At 38.2% G+C, this 7,831-nt stretch overlaps 1 pseudogene; it reads left to right on the top strand.

The window, feature by feature from the left end:
* Positions 1–6,976: 6,976 nt before the first annotated feature.
* On the top strand, positions 6,977–7,499 carry LOC141498890 (bridging integrator 3 pseudogene; annotated as a pseudogene).
* The last annotated feature ends 332 nt before the right edge of the window (positions 7,500–7,831 follow it).

The raw sequence follows: 7,831 nt of genomic DNA, 5'->3' as shown, positions 1-7,831 counted from the left end.
CATCTTTCTCCTTACTCCATTTCCCTCCTCCAACTAGAAGGACCTAGAGAGGACCAGAGTGGGGACAGAGGAGGGACACAAGTCTTTTCTGGAAGATTCAGGACAGGCTTCTAACTATTGTTTGGAGAAAAACAAGTCCCGCTCTGTCAAAGTCATCCCTCCACTGGAACACCTGCTGCCTACCAAAAGGAATCTCAATCTGGAATTAAAGTTTGATTCTTTTTTCCCTTTTCTCTACTTTGAAAATGTTAATGGGGTTGCACTTTTTTTTAAGCGGAATTGCCCACACTTTTGCTCGAGAAAATAGGACCAGTCCTCCTCATCAATGGTGCCTAATAGTTCTTTCCACTTGGACTCATGGAATCCTCTAGGTGACTGTCTAAAGACTGAGAGTAAATGCCCTTCTGGACAGTGGAACACACAATGACCATAATTTTCTAATCGTTTTTTGATACACATTTGAAGAAAATACTTGTATAACTTCTTGGAGGATTTAGTGTTAAAGGACTGAGTCAGTCAACTAGCATTTAAATGAGCTAATGTTTGTAAAGCACTTAATTTTTAAAATCATTTATTTGTAAAGCATTTATATAGTATTTTTTTTCTTCCTCCATTTATTAAGCACCTGGCAAGTGGCTAAGATAAGGAACAAATGAAGACAAAAGACATCCCTACTCTCAAGAAACTCATGTCTGTCTAATGTAAACAACTACATACAAGTAAGCTGTGTACGTGATAAACTGGGGGTCATCTCAGAAGGAAAGTACTAAGATTTAAGACTGGAAATCAATGATTGGGCTGGGGAGCAGGCTATAGGTGGCACAGTAGAGTCGGGAACCAGAAAGTCAGAGCCTAGAGTCAGGAAAACTCATCTGGTGTCAGACCCTTCCTAGCCGTGTGACCCTGGGCAAATCATTTCACTCTGTTTGCCTCAGTTTCTTCATCTGTAAAATGAGCTGGAGAAGGAAACAGTAAATTATTTAGAAAAATCCCAAAATGACTGAATAGCAACAAAGATGTAAGAAGTCTGGAAAGATAGGAAGAGGTCAGGTTTTGCAGGCTTTTAAAAGTCTAACAGGATTTAAATTTGATCCTGGAGATAATAGGAAGTAATTGGAGTTTATTAAATGGGGGGGGGGGGTTGGTAACTGCTTGTATATGGGGGTAGGACAATGAGAAAGAGTAAGTAGTTCTGGGATAAAACCTAAGTTTGAGCCTGATGACTGGAAAAATGATGGTACCCTCAACAACAATAGAGAGGATGAGAAGAGGCGAAGGTTGAAAGGGATTTCAGCAACAAAATGACTGGTACTGAGTATATATTTGTTATTCTTCAGTCATTCCTTTCGTATCTGTCTCTTTGTCAGTTGGATCCCATTCGGGGTTTTCTTGATAAAGATACTGAAGTAGTTTGCCATTTTTTTCTCCAGAGCATTTTACAGATGAGGAAACTGAGGCAAAAAGGATTGAGTGACTTGCTAGAAATTGAATTTGAACTCGTCTTCCACTATTCACTGCACCACCTAACTTCTCATTTGATACATATGTACATGTATAGATTCATTATACAGAGAGAGAAATTTGGAATTTTCTGAAGATATGCTCATGTGAATAAAACAATGTACCTTCTAGCCCTTGTGAGCCTGTATATACACTATAACCAGGGTATATCTGAGCCTGCCCAGGTCTCCTAACATGGAGGTCTTTTCATCCCCTAACCATGTGGGTTGGGTTTCAGAAGCAGTTCTCCTGTTTCTGAAACTGAGAGGGACAAAACATAAAACAAAAGCAAACTTCCAGACCTATTTCTCAGAACTAGAGTGAAAGAAGGAGAGCCAGGGAAGGGAAGTCCTAGAAAAGCTAATAATAACAAAATAACAAGATAAAGACATCAGAGCCATATTGATAGACAAAGAGCATGCATAATTATTCCTTTTTATCTAAGAAATGATGCCTTACTTAGAAAATTCTGGAGCACTAATAAAAAAAAATCTGAGACAATTAGAAAGTTAACAGTTTACAAATTAAAACCGACAAATAAACAGCATTTCTATTAAAAACAAAGTCCAGAAAGCAGTACTAGAAAGGAAAGTTCCATTTCAATATAGTTTTCAGATGAATAAAATACCTAGGAGTCAGTCTATCAAAGCATATACTCAGTACCCATTGAGATATAATTTTAAAATGTTGTTAAAGAAATAAAGAATGGCTTAAATAAGTAGAGGGATAATAATCAGTGTTCATAGCTGGGTGGTATAAATATCATAAAAATGATAACACTACAAAAATTAATATATAGATCTAGTGCTATACTAATCAAAATACCCAATGTGATGTTTTCTGGAGCTAGAAGAAATAATATAATTCAATTGGAGGCATAAAATATCACGGGAAATCATGAAAAAGGTAGGGATGAAAGTGAGAGTGATTAGAATTCTTTTCTATTTTTTAAATTTATTCTTTAATTTTTTAAATTAATCTGTCATTCCCATTCTCTCCACCTTGATCTAATTTAAAAAAACAAACAAATAAATAAAGTCCTCAGTAAATAGAGGTATGGTCCAATAAAGCAAATTTCCACATTCACCAAGTCTATGTCCATGTCTTCTTAAAAGTTAAGTTGAACTGATGCTGAGTGAGGTGAGCAGAACTAGAAGAACATTGTACACCCTAACAGCAACATGGGAGTGATGATAACCTTAATGGACTTGCTCATACTAACAGGGCAACAATCAGGGACAATTTTGTGATATCTGTGACGGAGAATGTCATCTATATCCTGAGAAAGAATTGTGGAGTTTGAACAAAGACCAAGGACTATTACCTTTAATTAAAAAAAAATAATCTTGTCTTATGTAAGTCTGTTATATCTCATACTATATGTTTCTTCCTTAAGGATATGCTTTCTCTCTCATCACATTCAACTTAGATCAATGCATACTATGGGAATGATGTAAAGACTAGCAGACTGCCTTCTGTGGGGGGTGGGGGGGAGGGAAGCAAGATTGGGGGAAAATTGTGAAACTCAAAATAATTTTTTAAAAATTACTTGAAAAAATAAATTAACAATGTAAATTAAAAATTCATGAAAAAAGTTAAATTGATAAATGACTTCTATCTGAATTCTTGTTGGTCTCTTTAGACAATTCCATTTTTTACTTCTCATCAAAGATGCATTTTGAATATGTAGTCCCTATCTCCAAATCAGAATAGTTCTCTGAGCTCCTGGGGAGGTACAAACATTATCTTTCCATTAGCTTCCCTAATGCAAAGCAGTCACTTCTTTTATACAGATCTGTATGTACAGATAAAAATTTTCCCTTGTTCCCAAATACAGTTATCTAGATCTAACAAAGTACCTTTTATGAAGTTTTTTTCAAGATTATCACTTAAAGGCCTATCTTGGTACTTAGAATGATCTTCTCTAACACAAAGGCAATGAAGAAAAGGCAAATAAAATCCAGCTTCCTCTCCAGAAGCAAATCTAAAGAGTTTTCTAAATAATATGAGTTCTTCTTACAAAACATTTAGGAATTTTACAGTTAGTTTTTCTCCAGTGGATCCCCCAAAACCAAAGGACTCAATAACTGAAGATCCAAGTGGAAAAATCTCTCCATAAGGGTTAAAGTGCTAGATCTGGAGTCAAGAAGATGTGAATTCAAATTCAGCCTCAGATATTCATGACCTATATCACCCTTGGCAAGTCACTTAAGTTCTCTTTGCCTCAGTTTCCTAATCTATAAAAATGGTCATAATAATAGCACTATCTCTCAGGGATGTCACAAGAAAAAATAATATTTGCAAAGCACTTTATAGACCTTAAGGCACAATACTAGATAAATACTAGTTATTATTATTAATCAGGGCAGCTAGGCAACCCAGTGGATAGAGCCACTGACTCTGGAGTCAGGAAGACCTGAGTTCAAATTCTGCCCATTATACCTTTGATAAAATACTACATTTTAATTCTCTTGTTTTTTGTTACTTCAGTAAGCAAACATATATCGTAAAGAGAAAGTATCAAACATCAGGGGGTGACAAGTTGTCATATATTTCTGCTTTGTGTTACACCCAAAATTCCCCTGAAATATTATGAGGGTGCTGTTGTTTCCTAAACAGTGAAACCAATAGAGAGCTGGGACACAATAAGCCCAAAGAAATTTGGTTTCAAGGGTTATCTTATTGCCCATTTCAGAAGCCATGGAAGTAGAAGGGGGATAAGTAGAATGAGTTCTACATAAGTTATATATGGCTGCTGTGGTCACATGGCTGTTTTTGCTCCATAAGGATACGTTTGCTTTCTTGAGTAATATAACATAATCTAGTTTTGTATACTTCCTTTATTGTTCTTATTTGAGTATTAAATGCATGAAATATTAAACTAACTTTTGGTATATCTTTTTGTATACTTAAAATAGTCATTGGGGTTGAGAACTAGTTAATTTATTTGATTTCCACCATCAGATATATCCCCCTTAAGCTCCTAATTTAGGGTTTTAATTTTGTCCTTGTATAAAAGTGCCTAGCACATGTTTAATCATGACTCCTTTCAGATTTGCTTGGCAAAGATACTGGATTTCTCAGCTCATTTTACAGATGAGGAAACTGAGGTAAATAAGGTCAAGTGACTTGCCCAGGGTTACCAAATTTCTGTGGGTTCATTGACCACGTAATAAGTGTCTTCCTGATTCCAGAAGGGCAACTAGGTAGTGCAGTGAATGGAACACTGGCCTGGGAGTCAGAAGATAGGAGTTCATATCCAGCCTCAAATACTTGCTGCTTGCTAGCTGTGTGACCTTGGGCAAGTCCCTTCACCCTGACTGCCTCCATGCAGGGCTATCTCCAGTAGTTCTGTTTCATATCTGGCCAGTGGACCTAGATGACTCTAGAAGAGAAAATGAGGCCTGGTGACTTAGCACAGCACCCCTCACTCAAATCCAAATCATATATTTATCAAGGTATCACCTCCCCGATGTCATGGTATTCTTCGAGAACGAAGGGCAAATATCATCCTAATTCCAGGCCTATCGCTCTATCCACTGTGCCACTTGGCTGACCTGCTCATAGTAAAAAATTAATAAAAGTCAGTTATTCTTCTTAACCTCCATTTCATCATCTGTAAAATAAGGTATATGGACCACTAAGTTTCCTTCCAGCTTGAATTCTATGATGCTATTATCTTAACAGCCTGGGAGGCAGGGTGGCATGGAGGTAAAATTTTTATATCTGCAGCCAAGAGACGGTTGAAAACCTCTCCATGTTACTAAGTGGTGAGGAGAACAGGGGCGAGTCTTTTAACCTCTTTCAGCCTTAGTTTCCTTACCTGTAAAACAGGAACAACAACAACAACAACAACAATAAAAATCTAGAGCTGTTATGGGGATCAAATAATGTTTGTAACATGCTTTGTAAATCTTACAGCATGAGATAAAAATCAGAGGTTATCCAGGATTGTAAGAGGAAAATGCTGAGTGGATTGGGGGTGGGTAGAGATGACACAATACCAGGAATCGTCCTGTATGTGTTGGTTTATTGTGATACCCTTATCTAGCCCTTACCCAACTGACTAGCCTGGAGGCACTTGGAAAGAAATTGGTTCCTATTGGCTGGGATTCTCTTGGCTTAAGGTTTCTGTTCCAGGTAGAAGATGGAAACAGACCCCACCATGACTGCCAAGTCCATCTTTGTGCTCTTAGTCTTAATAGCTATCGGGTTTCATGCCTTTTTCCAACAACTGTGGGTGTGGGTCACAGCAGTGTTGATTCTGCCAGCAACAACACAGAAGAAAAGAGACAAATCTTTTAAGATTGCAGAATTGCTTGATTGTGCTTGTAGGTGAAATGACTCTTGGGAAAGGAAGGAAACATTAACGAGAGCAGAGATGCACACGTGGTGTCCCGAGGATGGTAACTTGGGGACACCTGAGGACACTCCTGCTGTGGCTTTTTCTCAACCCCTCTCTGCCTTAGGTTCCTTTCTTCTCTTCCTTCCTTACCTTTTCTCTCTTTAAGAGTCCACATGGTGTAGCTATGAGAATACTAGAACACAAAGCTGAAGACCTCAGTTTAAGGTCCAGTTCTGACATTTAATAACTAAATGATCCTGTGATCTTGTCCTGCCTACTTCACAGGGCTGTAGTAAAGAAAACCTTAAAAACACTCCAGAAATGTAGGTTATTGTTATTTATTGTTATTGTTATTGCTATTATTACTATTATTATGTTCCCTTCTTCCTTTTTTCATCTGTCCTTTTATTCTCTCCTGACTATTCCTAAGAGATAGCAATAGCTAGCAAAGGCATTGCCAAGGTCCATTTGGAGACTTTTAAGAATGCTGACTGATAGAGCAAAGTAAAACTATTTTCTTCCTTGAAGCAACAGATTAATGTATCTGTAGTGATTAAAATTGTCTTACTATAAAAGAGAATGAGGCGGAGCACTTTATTAAGGATCCATGATCCCTTCTAATGAAGTAGATCTCAGATCTTCCTCACAATCTAAGATGCCCCCTTCTTCCTGTACCTCGTTTTCCTAGAATTTGCTACCCAAATATGCAAAAGAGGCAAGGTGAAACAGAGAATCTCATTGGTTTAGAGGATTAAAAATGACATTATTAGCAGGGGGGGGAATCTCAGGTTGGGTGAAGCATGGGCATCTCCAATGACTAAGTGGTTATTAGATGTCAATCTGCTCATATTGGACATGAAAGAATGGTCTGGAGGTACAAAAATAAATTGAGGGATTTTCCAAAGCATCAAGGCATTCCACCCATGCTTACTTTGGGCATGGAGGTTGAGCAAAACAAGATGGGGATATCTTTGTCAGCATTCTCATGGTTGTGCAAGTGAACCTCATAATTTTGGTAAAGTAGTAAACATTTAAGTTTGATGCCATTACTTAAACCTTTCTATCCTTATATGAGTCATATAATATATCAAATTGATTAATAATGATTGGAATGAATTGTTTCTTTCATATATGCAAGACCAGGAATTTTTAAACATGGTGACTGTACTCAATATAGCTATGAAACGGATGGATGCCTTCAACCAGGAAAAGGCAAATCAGATCCAAAAGACAGTGATTGAACCCTTAAAAAAGTTTGGTAGTGTCTTCCCCAGCCTCAACATGGTGGTGAAGAGACAGGAACAGGCAGTCCAAGGTGGAAAAGTATGAGGAAAAGGAAAAAACAGGACCAGTCCTAGTCAAACTCCACCAGGTATAAGAAGAGCTCCAGCCTGTGAAGGACGATTTTGAAGCCAAGAACAGACAACTCCTGGAGGAGATGCCTCGCTTCTACAGCAGCCGCCTTGATTACTTCCAGCCAAGTTTTGAGTCTCTGATCTGGGCACAGGTTGTATACTATACTGAGATGCACAAGATCTTCAGAGATTTAACCCAACAGCTTGACCAACCTGGTCATACTGATGAGCAGAGGGAGCAGGAGAATGAGGCAAAGCTGAGTGAGCTCTGAGCCCTCTACATCGTGGCTGATGACTGAACTCTACACCGAATCCCCGCTGTGGCTCAAATCTTAACTCAGACACTTACTAGTTGTGTGACCCTGGGCACCTTTCACTCTATTTGCCTCAGTTTCCTCATCTGCAAAATGAGTTGGAGAACGAAATGGCAACCACTCCAGGAGTTCTGTCAAGAAAACTGCAAATGGGATCACAAAGAGTCAGACATGACTGAACAACAACAGGACTTAACCTTGAAGGAATGACCCCCCCACCGCCCCCCCACACACACCAGGATGAGATCCCAACTGGTGGCTTGAATCTTTTTATTTTGAAACTGTGAAATCAATCAATTCTACAGGAAAACTGAGTA

The sequence above is a fragment of the Macrotis lagotis genome, chromosome X, assembly GCF_037893015.1.
Source record: "Macrotis lagotis isolate mMagLag1 chromosome X, bilby.v1.9.chrom.fasta, whole genome shotgun sequence".
Lineage (NCBI taxonomy): Eukaryota > Metazoa > Chordata > Mammalia > Peramelemorphia > Peramelidae > Macrotis > Macrotis lagotis.
This window is presented reverse-complemented; position numbering and strand designations above follow the sequence as displayed.